The sequence below is a fragment of the Centroberyx gerrardi genome, chromosome 12 (genome assembly GCF_048128805.1).
Source record: "Centroberyx gerrardi isolate f3 chromosome 12, fCenGer3.hap1.cur.20231027, whole genome shotgun sequence".
Taxonomy (NCBI): Eukaryota; Metazoa; Chordata; class Actinopteri; order Beryciformes; family Berycidae; genus Centroberyx; species Centroberyx gerrardi.
In genome coordinates this window covers 22940244-22964273 of record NC_136008.1, presented here as the reverse complement: position 1 = coordinate 22964273, position 24030 = coordinate 22940244, and the positions used below count along the sequence as shown (strand labels likewise).

The window sequence follows — 24030 nt, the reverse complement described above, 5'->3', positions numbered from 1 at the left end:
TGATGAAATCTTTACATTACTTCCACCACGCCCACATGCTACAGAGAGATTCTCCAAAAACAATGTTTTAATTACCAAAGCCAAACAATATGCGGCATTAATACACATGCTCTATAATAACCAGTTGTAGAGGGGGTTGCTATATAGTTTATGAAGGATAACATCAGCTCATATGTAAGAAATCTGCCCCTAAAGAGAAATAGCAGGTCCATGTTTTATGTTTTATGTAGATTTTAATCACCTCTCATCCTAATGTACATGGTTACATCAGATTTTTATTAAAACAAATACTGTATTTCTTACTTTAGAATCTAATATATCTAATATATATTTGTGAAATTATTTTAATAGATTCATTGATGCTACAAAGCATCAGTGCGTCAGAAGAGCACAACAATGTGAGTAGCATGTGACAGAGTGGTTTATGTCACAGGCTCAGTCCTCTGACCCTTCAAAACCCCAATTAGTATCCCTGCAGAATTTATTACCACGCCTGGCATCACTTCTTGTTGATTGCCTCTCTACTCATTAAAGTGAGAGTAGATTTATGGACAGGCCTACTTGATGTATGCGTGAGGGAGGAAAGAAAATCTGACTACTACAAAAACACGGCAAATCTACAGTACATGTGATTCAGCGCGGTTTGGTTGATGTTTAAAAAGCAACATAAATTAACCTTTAGGAACGTATTGGTATTCTGGGTTCTACAGTGTGATCATTTACATCTCATCCCAAACAAAGGCAGAGGTCATATGGGGTAAACTACTTTACATTTTACATTCTCCTGACCAAGACCTAGAGACCAGAGACATTTCAGACAGTATGAGATAGAGAATGTCACACACGTGTACACACCTACACAGACACACACACAGACACACACACACAGTATTTTCTTTTTCTGATGCTTGCTACAGACACACAAATTACGGACATATGTGTGCAGTCTATTTTTGGTCAAGTGGAGCTAAATTGGCAGTAAATTAGTTTGACAACCATTTGAACCAGCCAAACTAAAACTCTATGTACTCAAAATACTGTGAGGACAGTTGGATAAAAGTGCTTGGTACATAGCTTATATTTTGAACTGTAGAAGTGGATTATCTAGTAGGAAATTTAGTCCTTAATCTTTTACACCCCTACCTATAACTGAAGTGAGATGCACATAATGGGAATATTCAAGTTTCTATTACGGTGTGATCAGTAGGCCTACAGCACTTGATCACCACCTGGTGGTCATATCTATAAACATTAACGTACCCTGCCTGTCAAACTAGGAATATTGCAAACATTTTGATTAATTGATTGATTGATTGATTGATTGATTGATTGATTGGTTGGTTGGTTGATTGAAAAGTTAAAGGTTACGGTACATTTGGCATTTGGCTCCCCTTCCCTATCCCAGAAATGATCACAAATAGCCAGTTGAAAGGAAAGATGGGTAGTTGTAGGTTACTATGCTGTATGGATTGGCAACCCAAATGGGTTGCAGGTTGCCATTTTGGACTAGTCCCCAAATTACAATATGAATGAACAATGAGCCTGGGGCCCAGAGCAGGACAAGAGACTACATTTCTTATTTGGATCCTTAGTCGAACAAGTTTAAGAGAACCACTGTGATAAGCTATTGTTGTAAACAGACCTATGAGAAAATTGATCTGACTTTTCTCTCCTCAGACACTTTTGTAATTACTGTGTAAAATAATTGTTTAGCCTGTTGAATCAGGCCTATTCTGTCCTAAGCCTATCAACTGGATTTTTATTTCTTAAACTGATGCATCTCCAAAACCATCACGTCAGAAGTGAAAAGAATAAGCCCTGTCTTCTCTAGATGTCCGCTTGATGTCACCAGACTCCTGTAGAAAAATCAGAACCTGAATTATTCAGCTCGAACTGACTTTTACAGCATCTTCTCTGGACTTTGTTAAAGGACTGGTCAAATAAAAACTACTGAATATTTAATTTGCTGAGGAATAAATTAAGCGATATGCCTACCCACCGTAGGCTACGCTGCTCTGCCTTCCTCTATAAAAGAGTAAATTTACTCCGAGCAAGAACCTGGCCAGAGAGGAGGATGGAGCAAGAACTGTCACTCTACCTCTCTTCCGGGTACCACATACGTCAGCAGATGAAAAAGTTGTGAGATATGTCATTATGTTGCAGATATCGTCCCTTAAAATGTCTAAGGTTTAATTGGACCAAAATACACCCGAACCGAAAATATTGTTATAACGTCCAGAGCTAATTTAGCCTTTTGTGATGAGCTGTTTTGTGGAAGCTGTGTTTCAGGACTACATCAAATCTGTCTCTACGGTAACGACCATCTCTGACAACGCATGCGTGAAGACAAGCGCCAAATTTTGCAGACCGGAAGATGAGCCAGTTTTTAGCATATGCGAGCCATCTTCTCAATATACCATCTTTGATCTGGCTACCTAAAACTGACACTTGTTGGAGATACATGTGTTCCTCTGCTAGTCTGGACCGGACAGGTTACCGAGTTACCGGTTGATGAAGAATCCGCTCCTGGGGACATTGCTAACCAAGTGTCGTAAGTTTCCTACTTATAACTAACCACTTATAAATAATTTACAGTCGTTATAACGCCTTGTTTCCTCTCTTTCCTCTCCATAGGCAGTCAACACTCGTGTTCAAATATGTAACTTTTATCACTTAAAATGACACAGTGCGGCTTCTTACAGTTTTAAATCAGTATGATAAAATTACGTCCACATAGTAACTTTTAGAAAACGGTTACTGTTCTCAGTATTCGTGCAGTTGGTCAGTGTAACCTGTAACCCTGTGTAGCTTTGCTTTGGCGCATCCAAAAACAATAGCATTTTAGCTTGGTATGCTAATTGAGCTTTGTAGAAACTAACTCGCACTTGTTTTCAGTACGATAATAACATACTTTTATTTTCTCACAAGGTGTTTTGGGGTTTGTAACACTGTAATTACGTTTGTCGTATCACGTCTATCAACTTGTCACTGCTATTAACTTCTAAGTGTGTATCTACATCTGCTTAAGGTTTATGCAGGTTCTGCTGTAAGCGGAGACAAACTAAAACAATAAGGTAGCCTACTGATCTTTCAGTTGTTTGATAGCAAAACAAGCTGATTGTTGGCAGCTTCCTGCGTTGTGGTCAGACAGGTTGGAGGTGTTTAGGCTGAATTAAAGGTGTAATTACGACACCACCTGAAAGTTTTAGTAGGCTATAGTCCAGGAATTCCCAACATTTTTCATACCAAATAGACACACAGAGCCATAGTTGATAAGATTTAGTACTTTGTTGTTAGATATGACTTGGTGTAGAATTGCATGATCTCTTTACTGGGGAGGTAACTGTGAGTACAGTGAAACTTACCTTACACATTCTCTCATTGTGTTAACTTCTGGGGAGTGAAATAATATTGAAATTATCGTATTCCTGTGGAGGGTAAACCCACCTAAACTCTGTTTATCCACCTTTTTATTTTCAGAATGGAGTTTATCCAAATTTTTAGGCATAAATGTTTTTGATTAATATTAAGTAGTATCAAACAGACGTAGGTTATATGAGAATATGGGTTTTTAGCAATAAATCATTGCTTTTCTGAGAGTATAATTGATTTTTTAATATTGATGAGTGTTGGCCTTATGATGATCACCTCCTCGATGTCATAGTTCAATCACCTTTTTATTTACCCCTACATTACTGATCACAGTACACCAACCTCCTGTTTACAATAACCCCACCTCCATCTGCAACTGCTGCTTGCAAGGATGTCAGACCTCTAGGTTGCGTGCCTTTGGTTTCCAGCTCACAGTTTGTTCACAGCAGACCAAAAGGTCAAACCTCAGTTTTGATATTAATTAAGAACAGCTCAGTGGTGTGTAAGTTTCATCTCTGGTGAGTTTAGCAGTCACAGGTGAACCTAATTAATGTCCCTCAATAGATCTAAACAACTTTTTTTCAGCGGGTCTCTGAAAATATACCTTAGTATGACGACATGTTTTGTGTTGTTAAATTAAGGTAAAACACATCTTGTTGCGATATTAGCAAGGTGCAGGTTGGTGGAGATCAATAACATGAAAGAAGTGGGAGCACACTCTGTACGTGCAAAGTAGATTTCTCACCTTATCTCCTCGTTTCATTCCATTTACAGAGAGACAGATGAGCCGACATCTGGGGCAGGTCGCACATCATCAGGCAGAGTGACACTCCTGTCAGCTATAGTCATCATCAACAGGCTGAACAGGTAGGCGTTTCGCACTACTGCTCTTAGTAGTTAGTTGTACATTTGGTCAAATTTAACAAGGGGATGATGATGGGGGAAAAAACATTGTTTTCTCTGGGGTTTTTTGCAAGGGAAATCCTGTCCCTGTTTATTCTCCCTCAAATTGGTGACGGTAAACCAATCTGATTGTAACCGGGGTGACGTGTTTATCAAACTGAACTGGGGTGCATGTTACTGAGCTATTTTCTGCTTGTCAGTACATTCAACAATAAAAGCAGGCGGTGTCCTAGTGGATCAGTTGTCTAATGACAAATGATATGCTGCATGTCGTCCTGCCTCTCTCTCAATCTTTTCTCTCTCTCTCTATTGTTACAAAAAATAAATTTAGGAGAGAAGTCTTGCCTCAGACTTTATACGCCTAAATATCTCCCTTGGTAAGGAGAGATTCTTCTTTGGTGGGCTGTTAAAATGCATTTCCCATATGCAACACCTGGGTTAAAAACCTGTTACACAGAGTATATATGGACTCTATTGTAAGGTGCTGTGGATAAAAGCCTCCACTAGCCTTTTTTTCCTGTACAGAGGTATCAATCAAACCCCCTGCAGTATTAGTGTAGTGTCGTGTATAGATGCAGGCTGAAGGGACTTCTACAGTAGCTATAATTGCATATCAAGACAGTGATTTAACCTTTCAAGGCATAACTAGCTTCACTAGGCTATCCCAGATATTCCCTGTTCATATTGAACATTTTTGGCAGTCATAGTGGAAGTGTCACGTTGAAACACCACCCACAGGAATAGTTGTTCTGAGGTAGACTTGGCCAAAAAGCCTTTCCACATTGTGAATTATTTCAGATGCTTAGGATTTCTTGAACAACTTGAACAACCTCAAATGTGGATATATCATTAGCAAAATCAGACAAGTGCATCTGATGTTTTTGTTTGATTTGTGTGATGTTCACATATTTGAAATGAAACTTGAAATGCATTTTGCTTAGGTCTGCTGGGAGGGACAATATGAATAGAGGCCAACGCAGTCAGCCAGCCTCTGTGCCAACACTAATACAGTGAACAACCAGAGCTTGTGAGAAGAGGCGGGTCATACCGTAACGTAGGCCCTCAGTCAGTTCCGCCTGACCTGATGTGTGAACTCTTAGCGTGGTAAGAGTCACATGTCAAACCAGGACCTCAGGCTTCTGTTAGGTCAGTGGGTCAATGATCCTGAAGCACACAGGTCACGCTTGTCTGGACCTCAGTCACTGATATGAAACCACACACTAAGATACACACTAACTCACAAACACACTCACACTAACTCATGCAGACATACACAGAAATACAGAGAGAAACAGACACATAGTTGCACACACAATTTCACATACACACACAGACAAAAACACACACACACAAACACATCCATAAATCAAAGAAGCACAAAAACAGAATCAATTGAATACTACTGTAGCTACACACAGTCACTTTGAAGTCAGGTCAAAACACTCCCACACACAACGATCGATTGCAAATTAAACCATATTGTTCATTGAAGCAGTGTTTGACTCCGAAACCTGTGGCAGGCACATCCACAAGAGAATTGCTAGAAGAACTGAAATCTGAAGACAAGTAATTTTTTTATCCTTCCTCAGGTGCTGATAACATTCAGTTGAGATCATCTGTGGATGAGGGAGGACTCTCACAACTCACCCACCAGAAAGAGAGACAGCAGCTTGAGACCCCTCACCTGGCCTGCAGGCGGCCCCACGTTCCACAGGTGAGGGACTGATAGATGATAGACAGATGATAAGATGAGTAAAACAGTCACTGACACCTGGTTTACAAGTAGCCTGCAATTCAGCAGGCTAGTTAAGTCATTGCAGCAGATTTAATACAAAAGAGCATCGGTATACAGACCTCAAACTTACCTTTGGTATTAAGTGACTTTTAAGCAGGTACAAGCAGTTTCACACATCAGGGATTCCCTCAAATACAGCCATGTCCCAAGTCTAGCAAAACTAGTGGTACTGTATTTTAAAGAAGAGCACAGTACTTTTCTGTGTAATAATAGGGTCTAATCTTTTGCCCCTAATTAAAGGCATGTGCTTTTTTCAAAAGGGGACGCACAAGACTCACTGGAACCCCATTCCTCACAAACTCTCCAATGAAACGCCTTGACATCCCAAGGGACAGGCCTGTAAATAGTTTGAATAGTTTGGATGTGCCACCCAAAATAAGAGTTGAGAACCTGAACACCCCAATGAAAACAAATATCTTTCCCTGCAGATTTCTTGACTTATCTGAAGAATTTATGTATGTAACTTAAGATAGCGTAGTGACTCTTTAATAATCCATGCAGTAATGTCTGATTACCTTCGGTAATCTCATGGTATTGCTTCCTCTCAGCGCACACTTCTCACCATGACATTCCATTTAGAAGTACAGAAGCTTTCTCACTGACTATACAGTGTCACAGTGCAATGATGTAAGTCTTTCATGTAATTGTTTCTGTAGAGCTGGACGTAACTGTGACCCAGGTTCACTCCAGGGCCTATTCCAGGATCAGTTCCAGGAGATTTTACAGTTTATGAATGGTTCTTATTTAGATATATATTCATGATGTATAGTTCTGTTATTGCACCTGTATTTTTTTCATAATGGGTTGAGCAAGACCAGAACATGAATTTTCATGATATTTACATTTTTCTAGCTGTGGGGGTCCACTGCAGCTGAATGAATGGAAACACTGATGGTATGACTATACAGTATGTTGTAAGCCAAATGTTATTCAACAGTGCATCAATATAAATGGCTAACCATCAACACATAATAAAACATCCCTCAAGTAGTTCTACAGAGAAACATCACATTATCCTCTCCCATTACTTTACAAAGCACCATGCTTGCTTCTTCATGACCCACTTTTCCTATATCAATTCACTTCAGATGTACACTGTTTTAAAGTTGTTTTTTACCTGATATAATGATTGTTACATTATAGCATTGCATTACTTATAACTGCTACCAGTACACAGCCTGTGCAACAATACTGTATGTATATGCATTCTTTCAGTCCATGGTGTCCCTTCAACACACCTGTCCTCATTCATGTCCCCTTTCAGATTAGCAAAACCGTCTCATTTACTATACAGTGTAGATTGACACATTACCATATAAATACTATATAGTGTAAAGTGAATGACAAATTACTATATATTCATATAATACAGTGTATAAACAAATTACTACAAATTACTATTGTATCCATAAATCAGTTACTAGTTACTATGCAGTGTATAGTGAATAACAAATTCACTATACAGTGGTGAGCAGGATGAGAGCAGTAGAAACGATTCAACTAGGGCTGATAGCATTGCATCTCTTGAAATAGCCACACATCAACGACAACACTTGACATTTTGAGTTTAAGTCGGTTATTTTTCTTCATCAGACACTGGTCACATTGTGGGAAACAGTTTCTACATTTGTCCTTAACTTTCCCCAGAATGGATAGTTAGCATTGTCAGCATTCCTCATTGAAACCAAGGACACAGCTATCCTCAATCTTGCAGCTAGTTGTGCCCCCCGCTTTCAATGACAACTACCAATCAGTCCTACTAAGGAAACTTAAGAAAAGAAATGCTGAAACTATTTTCCCAAGTGACAAGTGTCTGGTGAATGAAAAATATCGCCAACTGAAACTCAAAATGTCCAGGCATGTCCTTCATAAAATATCTTTGAAGCACTCTACAGAGAAATATCACATTATCCCACCCACCCTGTGGTTTACAGAGCACAGTGTTTGTTCCCTCGTGCCCCTGCTCTCCTCAACACATGAGAGAGCGGCTGAGAGGCTGAGATCAAACAGGAGCTGTCAGCCTCATGCTTCCCACAATGGAGATGTGGCGGTGACAGCTTGAACCAGGGAACATGATGTGCTGCCCACCGCCTGCAGGAGACAGCTTGGCACACTACACCTCCTCACTCCATCCATTCATGGGTGGATGATTAGTGAGTCTAGTGTTTCTCTGTGTATCTATGTGGCTAACTCATGAATTGATGCCAATCAGTTTCAGATTCTTTAATAGCCACACCGCCAAAACCAGTGGAATTTGCAGGAATGCAGGAATTTGTGTCTTGCATTAGCTATTCTTTCCATTTGGTCTTGTGTTTAGTGTGTAACATGAGCTTAACTGCACAGCACATAAATATTTTGCAGCAGCATCAACACATGCTACGTGACACATGAGCAGCCTGTAGTTCAGGGGCATGTGGGGGTAATGGGAGTATATTAAAGTCCTCTGTGGAATGGCGAAAAGCTTGTTTCCCCCTTTATTTATCTAGGGAAAGTCGAGTGAGCCTCCTTGCTCTTTTCCAGCACCGTCCTTCACATTCATGTAGTCCTACACATTCACACCTGGGAGCTGCCTGGTACAACCACAGTCTTCTACCTAGAAACTCCACTGGAGCAGCTGAGTTAAGGGCACCTTTACACTTGTTGTTGAGGGAGGGGAGAGTGCTACTCATTCATGTTCCCCACCCACATTTTCCCAACCAGTCTGGGGATTCAAATCGGTGAGCTTACAAGCCTGCTTCTCTAACCACAAGGCTGCCAGAAAAAAAGCTGTTCATGAAGTCAGATGTATCGGAGGTCAGTGAGGCTTACAGCAGGAGCTGACAGAGGTGGTGAGCAGGGTGAGAGCAAAAGAAGTGATCTCTACCTCCGTGTTTAGGAGGGATTCAACTAGGGAGAGGGGAGAGCCTGAGATCTTGGATGCTTCTTTGACAATGTGCTGTAATTTTTGCACGTTGGTTTGTCCAAACTGTAATAGATGAAGTGCGAATGCTCTCTGTGATGAGTGTATAGAAGTGAACCAGGAGGCGTTGTTTGACTCTGTATTTCTTGAGCTGTCTTACAAAGTATGGCGTCTGCTGGGCTTTGCTGTGGATATGGTCATGCGGATGGAATGGATTATATAAGAAGTCATTTTATTGTTTTATTGTGTTTTCAGAGGTGCATTCAAGGGCTGTATAAAGAACAGCGCTATAATAATGCTGGCTTTGACCAAATATTGCTTGTTATGATGAAACCTCTTCTGAAGAGTCATTACCCTTGTAAATGGATGTTTTAGATGTTTTGCTTTTTACTACTCTTGCACTCTGGGTAAAGGCTACTTCAAAAAGCATGCATATCATTTTGCATATGTGGTTAGGTTACCCATCTGCTGCTGTGATCCATCATGAACCTTCATAGACTTAATGTGACAGGACACACCAGCAGTGCTTTCCACTCCACAGGAGTTGTTACTTCACATGTGACCTTGTGCCACATGGTCCCTGTGTTGTTGACCTGACCAAGAGTTGGATCAGTAAAAGTGCAGTAAAAAGGTTGAGAAGGTAAATATTAGTAGGTTTTCCTTTTCCATTCACTTAATGTATATCCCCAGCCAAGCACCTAAAATGGATGTGCTTATGCTTCTAGTTTTTTGACTTATTAGATTGGCCGTAGAAATCTCTCTGTCTCTGTCTGGTTGTCTAATTTCTTTCATCTAATTTCATCTTATTTAATCTTACCTTATTTGATCTGTCTTGTGTAATTTTATATAATATACTGAAGGAAAGTGCAGGGCATTCATACCATGAATAGAGTGATAACCTAGAATGGAAAGCACCCACCATGTTTCATGTGTGTCAGAGGCCTAGCAGTCCAGGGATGACAGACTGGTGACACCTGGCCTTATGATTGGTCAAATTTCATTCTCTGACCTATGAGTCATGGCTATGCACTGCCAACCAATCGGGTGCGTTTCCCAAATATGACGGAGGTCTCTGCCTAACCACCAAAGTACGAATGATGGTTAGAGAAACTAGCAACCTAGTCACAAGTGTTGCAAATCGGCAGCATTGTAGTTCGCACCAATATAGTTCCAGCAACATTGTTAATGACACTATTCAGTGTCTGTGATTCAGTGATTTGAGTGCTAAAATTTCTTCCAAGACTAACTTCTACAGGCAAAAGGTGGTTCTTTGTGTCATGGACGTAGACAGAGATATTAGACAGATAGATAGATAGATAGATAGACTATATTTTCTATATATATATTTTATATCATTTTTATTGGAAAAGTCATCTGATCTATCATTAGAACATTTGCCACAGTGGGTCCATGCAGCTTTTACTAAGATAAAAGATTATCAAGGTAATCCAGTCATGATAATTGATAACATTGTGCAAAGGCTCAACAGCCTGTTTCTCCAAGAGTATAATGAGGGTTTTGGTCATTAGATTACAGGGCTTGACATTCAGGTAAATCAACTATTTGTGGTCGAGTGGAGTTTGTGGTGGAGAATTTACATAGGGATTCAGCTCCCCCCAACACAGTGTTTTTCAACCTTTTTCTTTTACAACTAAATTATTGCCACAAAGAAAGAGGGTAACATTGCCTAATTAGCATGAACACAAAAAGTGGAGTAGGCTCACCAAAAAGGCATGACAAATTTAATATACAGTATATACTGCTTATAATATGACACCTATAAACACAAAACTGCCTTGTCAGCATAGTCTTGTCGTAACTAAGAGATTCGCTGAAAAGAAACATTCTTCAATGCACAGATCTATTCACTACAGTTTCAAACCTCACATGATCATTTCCTGGTTGTATTAGGTGCCAGTATCGCAATGATGCTGTCAGGAGGATTTCAACAATTAATGACAAACTAGGCTACAGTTGCAACTACCCAACTTCATGATGGTCACTGCGAATGTTTGTTCCAACAACGGTTTAGAGAAGCAGTATTTTTGCCAATGTCGGTTCTTCCAGTGGAACTTGCGACCATAGTTTGACAAGGACACTTTTGGGAAACGCACCCCGGATTAGCAATGTGTGAGGCCGTGACAATGGCTGACATTAGATTTGACAAAGGACTTGATGGTGAAATGCCAGTGCTTTGATTTGATTTAAACACATGGGGTTCTGGTGGCTAAGGTTCATACCATGTATTTGCATTACTGTGGTTTAGAGTCCTACTCAGTCTTTGTCACGTCAGCCTTTTTCTCTTTTCCATCTCTCCCTTTATTTGTTTATAATGTCAGATGGACATATTCCCTTAAGCTAACTGTTTTGTAAAAGAGGACCATAGGGAGAAGTTGAAGCCAGTCTCTGATAGCAAGTATTATCACCAGTCTCAGTTTGTCTTTGTGACTTGACAAAATAGTTTAGGATGGTATCCCACTGACATTAAAAGTCAAAAATAAACACTATCTTGTCCTTAATTGGCTGGACACCAAAGTTAAGCTTCCTAATGGAACATTACATAGGCCATGTGGGTTCGGCCCCACATGGTTCAGTGTTGTAGCTTTACTCAGCGTTTGTCTTTACCATTTGATCTTTCGTGGGAGTCATATTTGTTTTCGAGGATTTGCTGGTGATTAACACTGCATCCTTGACCACACCCTACTGCTGGTATGCCTGAAAACCCACATCCCTCTGTGGCTTCCCATTCAAATGTCAGCTCAGTTGTACAGACCAGCTGGCTGGGATAACTCAGCTTAGTGTGTGTGTGTGTCTGTCTGTCTGTCTGGGATGACTTTCCCCTCTTCAGAAGGTCAGAGACAGAGAGAGAGAGACCAACTGCCGGTGTTTGACAGTCTGGTGATGGGCTGCAGGGCCTGATGCTAAATAGAGTCATATCACTCATTCTGTCTTCACACACGGTCAGAGCCGGAGGATTTGGATGGAATCTGTCCTGCATTTTGCAGTATTCACCGACAGTAGTCAGTCAAGTTTTAAGTTAATTAGTTGAATAAAGGTTTTGAATTAACCTAGTAATAGGTGTTGTAAAAATAGATCCTGAAGACTGTCATGGTCATATCACAAGGCTAGTGTTCACAGTGGAAATCGGGGTCAAAACCTGCACGGCGCTAGAACAAATATCCAGGGGGGGCAAGAGGCTTATAGCGGGGGGGCACCAAATTACTGGCAAGTGGCAACGTAGTCGGGCATAGTGAAAGTGAAACCATTTGGTGGTTTGCTCCCCAGGAGAAAATTTTAAGAAAAAATCACAAAAATAGTGCATTCTCATCACTTTCCTAATAATCTGACTAAAAACACAAGGAGAACTCACTTAGGTGTAAATAAATGCAAGGACACGCACGTTTTACATTGACCAAAATGTTTTACTCAAAACACACATAAGGTAACACATAACGAGGTCACAGCAAATTGACAACACAGACAAAATATACAAATAATCTCACTGTGTTCGTATTTGCGGACTGGATGTTAAATAAAAAGAACACTCTCCCAGGGGCATGGATTTTCATGGATTCATTTGCATATACCAAATAATTACGCCAGTCAGTGGCCAGTATACACACGATAACAATGTTATTTAGGCCTACACAGGCTTACATAAAAGTTCACTTAAGTAGAAAATGCATTTCCATTAGAAGAGCTCTAGTCTGCGACTGGAGGTGCTGAACTTGAACAACTTAAAACATAAAACGACGACGTAAAAACATAAAGCGTTAGGTCACAGCGTTGTAAAAGCTAAAGCTTTACAATGGATTTCAGATTTTCAGTCATTTACAATGGATTTCAGTCATCGCTAGACTTACACTGATGGGAGAAAACATTGACATGCTTTTATACAAGTGAGGGGGCACAGTGAATGAAGTGGGGGGGCACTACCCTCTGGTGCCCCCTCGTGAAGCCGACACTGCTGCACGTAGAGATCTAACAAATGAGTCATATCGGTGTCGCTAGGATACACTGCACTTACACTAAAAAATTTTCCATATTAGATGTGAAGGACCTTACAAGTACTTTGGGGACTTTGAGGGCAAACAAGAAAAGCAGAAGTAAACACCACAGTCCCAAATGACAGAGAGATCCACTGGAGCCGATGAAAGAAATCTCTGTTGGTGGTTCTTCTCTGTCAACATCACCCAGGTGCTAGAAGTCAGGGTGGAAAATCTGCCCTGGTGGACAAGATACCATGGTGCGTCCATTTATGAATCTCCCTTAATGGCCAGCAGCTGTGGCTTTTGACTGTGATCCCCCTTTGTCTGTATCTCTTTCTGCTTCCCCCTTATTTGGCTTTGAACTCATCTATGGCGCAGTATGGGTGTCACATTAAAATATGGATGTTAAGCAAAGAAGAGACTTTAAGATTTTCATTATGCATCTTTACTGGCATCCATGTCGAAACGAGAACAATGAAAATAGATCTGCTACAGCTTCCTGTCCCAATACCTATGCTATTGACTGTATATCTACCCTGAGTGTCCTGCTCTTTGTACAAACTGAAACTGTGTTGCTAGCCACTAGATCTGAAACAACTTGCCCCTAACAAAACCCATTCCTCCATAAGCAATAAATGTCACTGGAGTGATAAAGTAAATAGCAGCAGTGGTTGTTTTCACTTGTTGCTGTTGCTAACATCTGATGTGTGAGCAATCTTGTACAACAGCTGCTAAACTTCACTGTGAGGCCTATTTGGTCTCCACCCCATACACTGTTTTACACAGACATAGACAGATGTATACAGATGAACATAGGCAGATATGTACACAAATAGTGATGTAGTGGAGGGAAAACCCACCTAAACTCAGTTCACCCACTTTTTTATTTGTAGAATGGAGTTTACGCACCACACTTTATTATGTAAATTCATAGTAAACATTACAGTAAGTAGCATTAAGGATGTGGTCTTTTGTTTATATTGGTGGTTGTGATGCCTTATGATGATCACTGATTGAGGGGATCATAGTTTACCCACCTTTTTATTTACCACTACGTTGCCGCACGCAATGATATGTAAGAGTGATCACACATACAGATATACAGGTGAGACCATACAAAGACATTCTGTAGACAGACAGACAGACAGCCGAATGCTTTTACAGAGGCAAGACCAAAGAGTGAAAAATATTACTCACTCAATTATTGGTGGATGTACATTTTCTGACAGAAAATAAGAAAACTAACTTCTTCATTGAGTATAAAACATCTCAGAAATACACTCCATTACCTCACAACAAACTAGATAGTGACACCCCCACGCCAAGGCCTGACAGACTGTCAGAAGCGGTGGCATTAATAGCGACAAGAGTGGTGTTGGGAGAGCTGAGAAGAGTTGCAAAGCTTCCCTGACAGGCTTTGGCTTCACATCCTGGCTGGCCAGGAGTCCATGGGCATGCCCTGAATTAGCACAGGGCTTTCCCACTATGTGAGAATGCTTTGGTGGCTGGAACAACGGCTGTCACTCTCAACCAAGTGTGAAGACTTGGGTATACAGTGGCGTCAGAGGGGCTTTCTCAGGGACACAAAACATATATTATTTTGAACCCTCAAGTATGGACTCCTAGTTGTCAATAAAGTCATCAGTGAACATTCATTTAAGATATCCAGGATACAATTGATTCTGGCAAGTGTGAAAACATGGATATAAAATAGGGCTGCAAAAATAAAGTGCTCCAATTGGCTTCTTAAGAAAAGGTACAGACAGAGCAACCCTAAGCACACATAGCTCGCTTTTTCCCAAGAAAAAGTTAATTTCAAGTTTTGAAATGTCTACATGCATAGTAACTCACATCAAATCCCAGGACTTAGTAAAAAAGAATAATCAAAATGAGATTTCATGTCAATATTGTGCAGCCTAAAACTTAGACAATAACTTTGAAAAAACTTTAAAGATAAAGAAAGATAAGAAAGCACTAATATAATTTAGTGCTGTGATCCGTTTTTTTCTCAGCCCTTTGAGAGGCTCATGTTGTATTTTGAAGTGGGGTGGTTTTCACAGAGCGGTGGGCGACTCTCTGAGGTCACACAACAGCCTTCAGTAGCTAAGATAACACTACTGGAACTCTTCCAGGAGCCCGAGGCAGGAAAAAGACACTAATGAAATTCAGTCAGGAGACACAATACTGAATATTTCATATTTCCTTTTAGGTTGTCACAAAAAACACTTTAATGGGCTGTGTAAGAATTTAATTAGGCAATAAAAATCTGTTGATTATAAGTCATCCTTTATAATGAGATCCTTCAGAAGTCTTGAAAGCCTTAGTCTTTCCATTTTTTCTTTCCATTTTTTAGTATACATCTATTATATTCAAGCTACATTTTGGTCCACAATTGACATATCACATCCAAAAACCTTTTATCAATGCAGGTGAATAGACACAGATGTGACTGCACATGTGTATGCACACACACACACACATAAATCGGGCCCACATTTTCTGCTTTATGTAATGTTCCAGTTTGCCACCCAGTGAGCAGTAGAGGAGAGGTAGGATGAAAGCTTCTTGGAGCGACAGTTATATGAGAGGAACGCTGATGAGTGGGCTGGAAATCGTGACAGCCGGTCTGCCGCAAGTAGGAAAGAGAAGAAGGGAGAGAGAGCGAGAGAATAAGAGGGAGGGGGTTACATGTAGGAGTATACCACGGTGAATATGGTAGGCAGACAACACGCTGTAGCTGCAGCCCAGTTTTATTGAGCGGACGAGCGAATGAGCAAGCGAGCGTGTCTCGTCCAGACACCCACACTGCCTGGGCTGGTGTCCTAGGAGATTAGCGCTACATTGTTACGTCTTTCTCTGTTTTTCTCCCTGTGTGTTATGGTTTTTTAATACTCCCTGCCATTTCAGTACAAATCCATTACTGAGATTTCTGCTTCACACATTTAAACTGCAGCATCCTTCATCTTCTTTGAAAGGATTTGCCAGTCAGTCTTACATGACAAACAAGACGCACACCATCTCTTGTCCACTGATACACGTATGTATTTGATCACTGATTTTAGTGTTTTGTTTGTTTGTAATATCAGTTATACTATTATTATGGTTGGAAATTGTATATTGAGTGAGTGAGCGAGTATGAAAGGAAAAAGTTTAAATGCTGCTCTTGTCATCGGAGCTGGAGTTGTTCACCATTCATATTTAGCACAGCAGCTCATTAAGGAAAGCTTCAGAGATTGTCACTGGTGTCTCAGGCTCTCTCACACAGCAGTGTGAAATATCTGCCCAAGACAGTGACCTGTGTGGAATCCAGTCCTCTGTTTAAGGCAGTTGGTGCTTTTCAATCTGTAGGCTGTACTGTTGTTGGCAGACCACAGCATAGGCAACATTTCTGTCACTAGAACCTAAATTGAATGTGGTAGCTCATAGCTAATAAATTGTTAATCCCTTGAATTACATAATCTTCTTGTTCAGTTGACAGTGCCACTGGTGTTTGATATTTTTCATGAATGCACACACACAGGGGTTTTGATCCTCCATTGTTCTCTCAGCTGAATATTGTGCGAGGTTTTATACCTGATTCCAGCTGCTTTTTTTCTCACCTGCCATATGCATAGTGCAGGTTGCCATGGCATCAATGAAAAGGCTGAGGTCTCCCTGTTCTGTCACATGATGTTCAAACACAGAACCTGAGCTCCCCAAACTCATTCTGCTCTTCCTTGTCTAAGTATATTTATTCCTTTACATCTCTCGCTCCTACTCTGCTCATTCTTTAGTTTCTTCCTCTTTCTCTCTCTCTCTCTCTTCTCTCCCTCTCCCTCTCTCTCTGTCCCTTGTTCTCTCTCTCTGAGACTGAAATCATCTGTCTCCACAGGGGAGCTGACTAGTTTCTCAGGGACTTTGAGACACTGAAAGAAGACATCATCTTTACAAAAAATGAATTGAAAGAAATGAAAATGCCTCTCTGCTATGGTGGTAAAAAGGTATTTTTTTGTTGCACTTACAACCAGGATATTCTCGCATCATGAAATTTGTGTTATTCTCTACGATATGTCATTATAACATTCATCACTGTCTGTGGCTGTTGCCTGATTACAATAATAACCTCTTATTTATAGCTTTCACTTATGGCCTGCCAAAATGGCTCTGAGGTGATGTAATGGGACTGAATATGATCTCTTGCCAGAAAACAAAGATTGGACTCGCTAGTGGATTTTGAAGCAACTTTCTCTAATTTTAGCTCTTTTCTTTCCTTTTTTCCCTCTCTTTCCCTAACTAACTCCCTACCATCAAAGTGATTGAGTAGTTTTGCTATAGAGCCAGAACTCCCAATCCATATAGGGTTGTCAGATGGGCCAACTTCTGGGTCATTAGTGTTTGTCTAGTTTCAGAAATGGTGTGTGAAATATGTCCAATTCATTGCTGTGTTTGTGTATGTGTGTGTATGTGTGTGAGAGAGCGTGTGTGTGTATGCATGCTAGTGGTTCTGCGTTCACTCACGGCTCTCTTAGAGTAGCCCTGAGCCAAACCAGGTTTCACCTTACCAGGGGAAATAATGCCCTTTGATTTAGAGGTATCAGTGGGTTGAGGCAAATGTTGCTGGAATGTATTTTGATAGATTGACTGTTATCCATGGTACAAATCCTCGCTTTTCCTCAGACAGCAATCTCTCTTCCCTCCTTCCCTGCTGTTTGTTGCAGAGTGTTAGAGTGAAGTTTCATTACAGTATTTTACAGAATTTACAGAATTTATTGCAGTAATTTATTGTCCTCATGCATAGTCTTCTCTCTTCTCTCAGTTGGACAGGTGAATGTATTCAGAGGCATTCTGTGTTCCATTCTGTATGAAGCCTATGCTAAGATACTTATGTGTACGGCCCAAGGTATTGAACCAAATACTAGAGATACTTGGCGTCTGATACTCGTTAGCATGCTCCAAACTCACTGTTTATGGATATGCTTCCTCACATAATTAACCAACACTGTGTGGTTGATCTCTTGATGAGATGTGGCTTAAGTGTGTAATTATCTTCCAAAGTGCAAATCCTGCCCACTGACTAACTATTCTGGGAAAGCCACATCAACAACACTTCATGTTTGGACCTACAGTAGGAGCTATTACCGGAGCTATTACTCCACCATGCATATATCCTGCGTTAGTACTGCAGGGTTTTCTGAACAGCTCATCTCGGGTTGGAGAAGCCATGTAAAAAAGTTTGACTTCTGTGAAGGCTGCATTTGTACATCCTGAGTTTCCATATGGAGACAGGCAGTTCAAGCCCTATGCTATGGACCAGTCCGAAGATTAGAGAAGAATAGAGAAGGGCAAGAAGCAGTTCCTTTTCCCAATGCCATTTTTGCGTCTCTACTATTCTCAGTAATTTGTAACATACTGTATGTAGGGGGATTTGAGGTCTTTATAAGAACATTTTTCCCAGTTGTTAGTAAATGTAAGCCTACTTTTTGTGTTATACACAAAGCTGTTGGACAGGTATGTCAGTGAATTCATTTACATTTTATGTTCACCTTTATAGTAGCAGTCTTTAGTTTCAAAAATGTCATCTGCTGTGCTGTCTGGCCAAATAGCTCAGAAAGAAAATGATTGTAGGTTTTCCTTTGTTGTTGTTAAATTAGTTTCTTAGGGTCCAGAGTTCAAGTCCAGCTTCAAGTGCAACCTTGATGTCTGCAGCACCTACACTGAATCTCCCAAGGGGAAGGACACCAGACAGAATCAGCCACGTGTTGCTCAACATAACATCTAGAGTGGCAGGGTGACCTAGAGGTTAGAGAAACCGTCCTGTGACCAGAATGTCACAGGTCCATCCCCCCCTTAGCCAATGAGTCCATCATCAGCCATGTGATGCAACACACTGAATCCCTTCCTGCTCACAGGTTGTAAGTTGTTCTGTATAAGAGCGTCGGCTAAATGTAATGTAAATGAAAAAGGGAATAAAAAAAAAAGACAAGGTCAGATGAAGAGGATAGGAAAGATAGATTAGAAGAGTGGGAGGAACTGATGGGAACCCACTGAGATGAGAGGGAATGAGGCAGAGAGTATGTGCGAGAGAGAGAGCGTGAGAGAAATAAAGGAGGGCAGCAGAGTGCAGACCTCCCTGACCTCTGCAGTCAAAACATAGCACATGATATGAGAGAGCATATATGGCCACCCTGGTAACACACATATGGTCAGAGCTGTATTAAACCACCTACACTATACACACGTATGGGCCTGCCGGTCTTCTTATGTAAGCCCTCGGCTTCAGGCCCTCGGCCGGCGTATAGATCCCTCCGTCAGGTCCTGGTTCACCCGGAGTGTGTGTCCTCAAACAGCCTCTACTCTCACTGCAGTTTTCATGGTAGGTAGGCGGAAGAACTGCTCACTTCTTCAGATGCCAAGAGGAAGTATCATCATGGAAAGTCTTTGCATCTGCCTTTAGATGCAGTGCTTAGCAGAGTGGGTGACCACGTTTTCTCTTATCCTGTAGTTCAAGCACAATAAAGCACGATTTAAACTGGATTAGTTTCACTGGGAGACGTCCTGTAATGAAATTTTGTAATTATAGAGGACCTTTCATACAGGATAAAGGATCTCTGTGATTTACCGCAAATTATGTCTACACTTCTGCTTATCTGCCACCCACCAAAATCATCCGCAGAGATGTCAATTCAGATCTATGAGTTTGCCAAAAAAAAACAGTAGGTCATTTGTTCTGGATTTTTTCTTTACGGATTTACGGAAATTACGTAAATGGCAGATTCGTACTAGATTAAAATTTCAGATGTTGTTTGTAGTAATTACAATAACAGGACCTCCCCCAGTAACAGTAATCCAGGTTGAATAACTCGGGTCAAGTTAGAAAATATGTGGAATTATTAGTACATCAGGCTACTTGGTAGGATACTAACAGTGCAGTTATGCAGTGCCTTCAGACTGGCTGCAGTATAATCTAATGGAGCGGTACAGCAATACAATGATGTATATTCTTTACATTGCATTGTAAAGAATATTTTTTTACTGCATTGCAGTGCTGTAGAATTGGAATGGATAAAAAAGACACTTCCTGGTGTATTATGGTAATCTCCTTTGGTACAACCAAGACAATATAGTCTTGGTACAACCAAGACAAAATAGTGTCTCATCAGTGGACAGTGCTTGACACTCAGAAAATTGGAATGTAACAACTAGAGTGAAATGTACCAGACAAATTAACATCTGATATGTATATGAATAGGAATCACTTTTTATACATTGAGTGATTCTTCTCTTTCCATGCTGCCTGAAAACAAATAGCATGCCTGGAGTGCGTGTGTGTCTGTCTGTGTCTTTGTCTGTCTGTGTATGTCTGTCTGTTCAGTATGTGTCTCTGTGTGGAGTAAATTATGTCTTCCCCTCTACAAGCAAAAATGTTGGATAATGGTCGATATGTCTTCCCCTTGCACTTATACACGCACGCACGCACACACACACACACACACACACACACACACACACACAGCAGTCAGTGAGCCTGCTGAGTTTGAGGTTATCAAGCTGTGTTCTGCGAGTCGAGGAGTCATGTTATTTGAGAGAGTACAGGGAAATGAGAGGACAGGAACCTCAGGACCTGTTCTGTTCCTCAGCCGGTACAAGACAGAAGGTAGCTTTCCTCATACCTTCCCCTCCTTCAGGCACCTAACAGGAAAAAGTTTAAATGACACTGGCTTGTATGGTAGTGTTTGAGAAATACACTTTGTGCTTGCAGAGAGCAGACCGTGTAGCTTGGTGTTCAAATTGTATGCTGAAGAATAATTTCAGTGAAATACACATTAACAATCCTGAAATCCTCCATTCCTGAAAAATAGAACCAGTGTCATTTATTTTTTCACAGCCTCTATTCACGGCTCTGCCACCATGTACACTCATGACAGTAGCAGCCTTTCTTTTTACTCTTTAGTCTCTTTAGAAAGCAGGCTTTCTTTCTTTTTTCTTTTCTCATTTGGTGTGATTGGATGCTCCAGTAAACACATGGGTCTTTTATTTTTATTTTTTCACTCTTACACTATCTCTCTCTATTTCTTATCTCTTTTTACTTCTCTTTCCTCTCTCTCTATTATCAGTCACACAACTCAGTGAAATATTTTAAAGATAATTTGGGAAAAAAAAACTACTTTAATTATATTTTATTACCTAACCAAAATGTGTACGGTAAATGTGCACTGAAAAATTAATTTGAAAACAAATGATATGGTGCAACTTCAGTGTTTTTATTCTAACGTGTGACTACATCACATCATATAATGTACCATATTTATGTTTTATGGTGGATGTGGCTCTCACAACCATTTGGATCCATGAGGACTTTGCTTACTTGCTCTTCCCAACAGATGCTTTTTTTTAACATGCAGGCCAGGGGGTATTACACCATTTTCACACCAGTCTTTTTTGTTTTTTGGTCTGGGAACCTAAGTGCTGTAGATTGGCTAGAGGCATTTGTTTTGGACCAGGAGGAGATCAGAGCATTGGAACCTTTCCAACATCTCTCCCCTGCTCCGGCCTAAATATAGAGGGTTCAAGGACCATGGTTAATTCCAATAATTCCTGATTAATTAGGCTAATTCACTCTAAAAAGCAGCTCTTTCCACCATCAGATTGTGGAGGCTTGAATTAACTTGCCTGACAAAGTGCCTGACAAAGTGCTCACACATCATGTAGTGCATAAATTAGACACTCTTTTTTTAAAACTATTTGATGCAGATTTACTTGCTTCATTTTTTTCAGATCTGACTGGCTGTTTGGTTTGAAGGGCAGAAGATTGTGCCTGAACATACAGAAGGACAGCAGTAGTTCACCTCACAGGTTGGTACCAAGAAGAATCAAGCCTATCTTTTTGGTTGCAAATACTATATTAATTTATCTGCTTGTAAAAGTCCTACTTTTTACATGCTTGCTGTACTTGTTTGTGAACATCAGCTGTTCCTTTGACAGTGAATGGAAGACTGAGTTTGTGGACTTCAGGGTTGTCACGATACCAAAATGTTGAACAACCAGTAAAAACATAAATATTCGACACCATTTTCGATACCACAGCAAAAAACAAAAAAAAATACCATAGGCATACAAAATAGCATAGCAGTTTTTTAAATGATCTATATTGCTATTTTTTATGATAACAAAACAATAACTTTTCACCCTTGGAAATAATAAGGTAATCAGAGGCATTGAAAAGGAACAACATACAACATAAAGGTAGAAGCTGACAAGTACAACAAACGTGCTATCTCTGTATTCCTCTTTAAAATCACTTTCAGGGTGAGGAAGTGTCTCACTCCTACAGAGCAGAGCACAAAGGCCGGTCACTCGAGTAAAAACAGAAGAGGTTCTATCCAATAGTGTGAACAGTTTAAACAGTGAAAGAATAACAGTCACTGTTGTACAACAGGCACAGAAACAGACCTGTGTGGGCTGTGTGTGTGTTTGTGTGTGTGTGTGTGCGTCTGCGTGTGTGTGTGTGCGTCTGCGTGTGTGTGTGTGTCCGAGCATGCGGCCGAAAACAGGCTCCTGTTTCCTTTCTTTCTGTTTTTTTTCACCGTTCAGTTTGACTTGTAGTCCCATTTCGTGCAAAATAGCGAGGCTGGTATCAAATGTATGGCACAAATGTATATATATATCGATACTTTAGCAAAAAATCTATACTTTTGTGTGAACTTGATAAACTGACACACTGCTGTGTATGTGTGAGTGGCCCAAAGATCAGTTTTAAAAGAGTATGATATAATGGTTACTATCAGTTAGAAAGAACATAAAATGTACTTTTATACCCCAGAAAATCATCCGAGATACAGTCACAGCCACAGCCACCGTCTATTCTTCTATAGATACAGACAATAGAGACAGACAGTTTTGTAAAAGTTCACATGAAGAACATGACACACTAACCAAAGCCACAGACGAGTGTGTTTGTCACTAGGGTGTTTTTTATGTTTTTTTCCATTTAGCCCCAGCTCACCCTGCGGATCTGAAAAGCTGTGTAAATTGATATGAAACCACAGATTAGCAGCTAGTATGTACTCTTCTCTCTTCTTTCTACCTATTGGAGGAAGTGGTGTAAGATTTTATTTAGTCTTAAATAGTGACATTTTGGGTGGTCAAGCTACGTATGAGTCCTGTTGTTTTTGGTCAGTGTTGTTTCCCATGACTCTGAGAAGCCCAATGTGATTTCCACACAGTTCCCAGGCCCCCAGTTCCTCCCAAGCACAGAACACTACACACACACACACACACACACACACGCACACACACTCGCCCCTCATCTATGAGTGTGTGTGTGTGTGTGTGTGTGACTATCATCAAAAGAAATAAATGGCCGTGCGTGCCTGAATACCCTTCGCCCCTTTCATACACATACGCTCACTCTAATTTCTCAACCATGCACATACACACACACTGCACACACTTGTCCAGTCAAGAGGCCCTTTGCATAAACTAAGAGCAAACAGCAGCTCTCCCTCACACACACACACACACACACACACACACACACACACTTAAGGAAGGTCACTGCTGGCAGTGGAGGGCCTAAACTCCCTTTAGATGACATCCGCTTATCTAAGAGCTTGTTTAAAATCAAAGGAACTTCATTCAGTGTGGTTTTGAAATGATCATACAAAGGTAATCATTCGTTTTTGAATCTCATTAGTTACTACTCTTACACCAAGGTAATAGCATAGTGGACCAATGGTGTATTAAAATGATAACAGCACAAGTGATGGAGGTTAGCTGTTTTGGACAGAAGGTGGCATATGGAAAACATTTTAGCTGTCAGTTGCAATGTACTAATTACACAAGTTGATACTGCTCAACCCTATTTACACATACAGTTACCAATACACAGGATCTGGTGTATCTATCCCTACTTTACTAAAAATGTACCATAGAAGAAGAGGGTTTGACCTCTGTACAGTATGTATTTGAATGTCAGTTGTACTTATGTGGGCTAAAGATTTTCACATGCTCAGTTTTGTTGTTGTGTGGGTATTTGTGTGTGCGTGTGGGTGGATGTGAGACCTGGATTGTTTTTAAGTTACATCTTCCTCAGT

The 24030-nt window shown here is 40.5% G+C and overlaps 1 protein-coding gene across 2 annotated transcripts in view; it reads left to right on the top strand.

The window, feature by feature from the left end:
• Window positions 1-2429: 2429 nt before the first annotated feature.
• ncalda (neurocalcin delta a) overlaps window positions 2430-24030 on the top strand; it is a 66392-nt gene continuing 44791 nt past the window's right edge. The window contains exons 1-4 of one of the 2 annotated variants that reach the window (XM_078287276.1): window positions 2430-2551; window positions 4147-4239; window positions 5865-5989; window positions 21713-21790. The gene's annotated coding sequence lies outside the window, so the exon portion shown is untranslated. The remainder of the gene's footprint in view (window positions 2552-4146; window positions 4240-5864; window positions 5990-21712; window positions 21791-24030) is intronic. The other variant, XM_071906067.2, reaches the window with a different exon arrangement.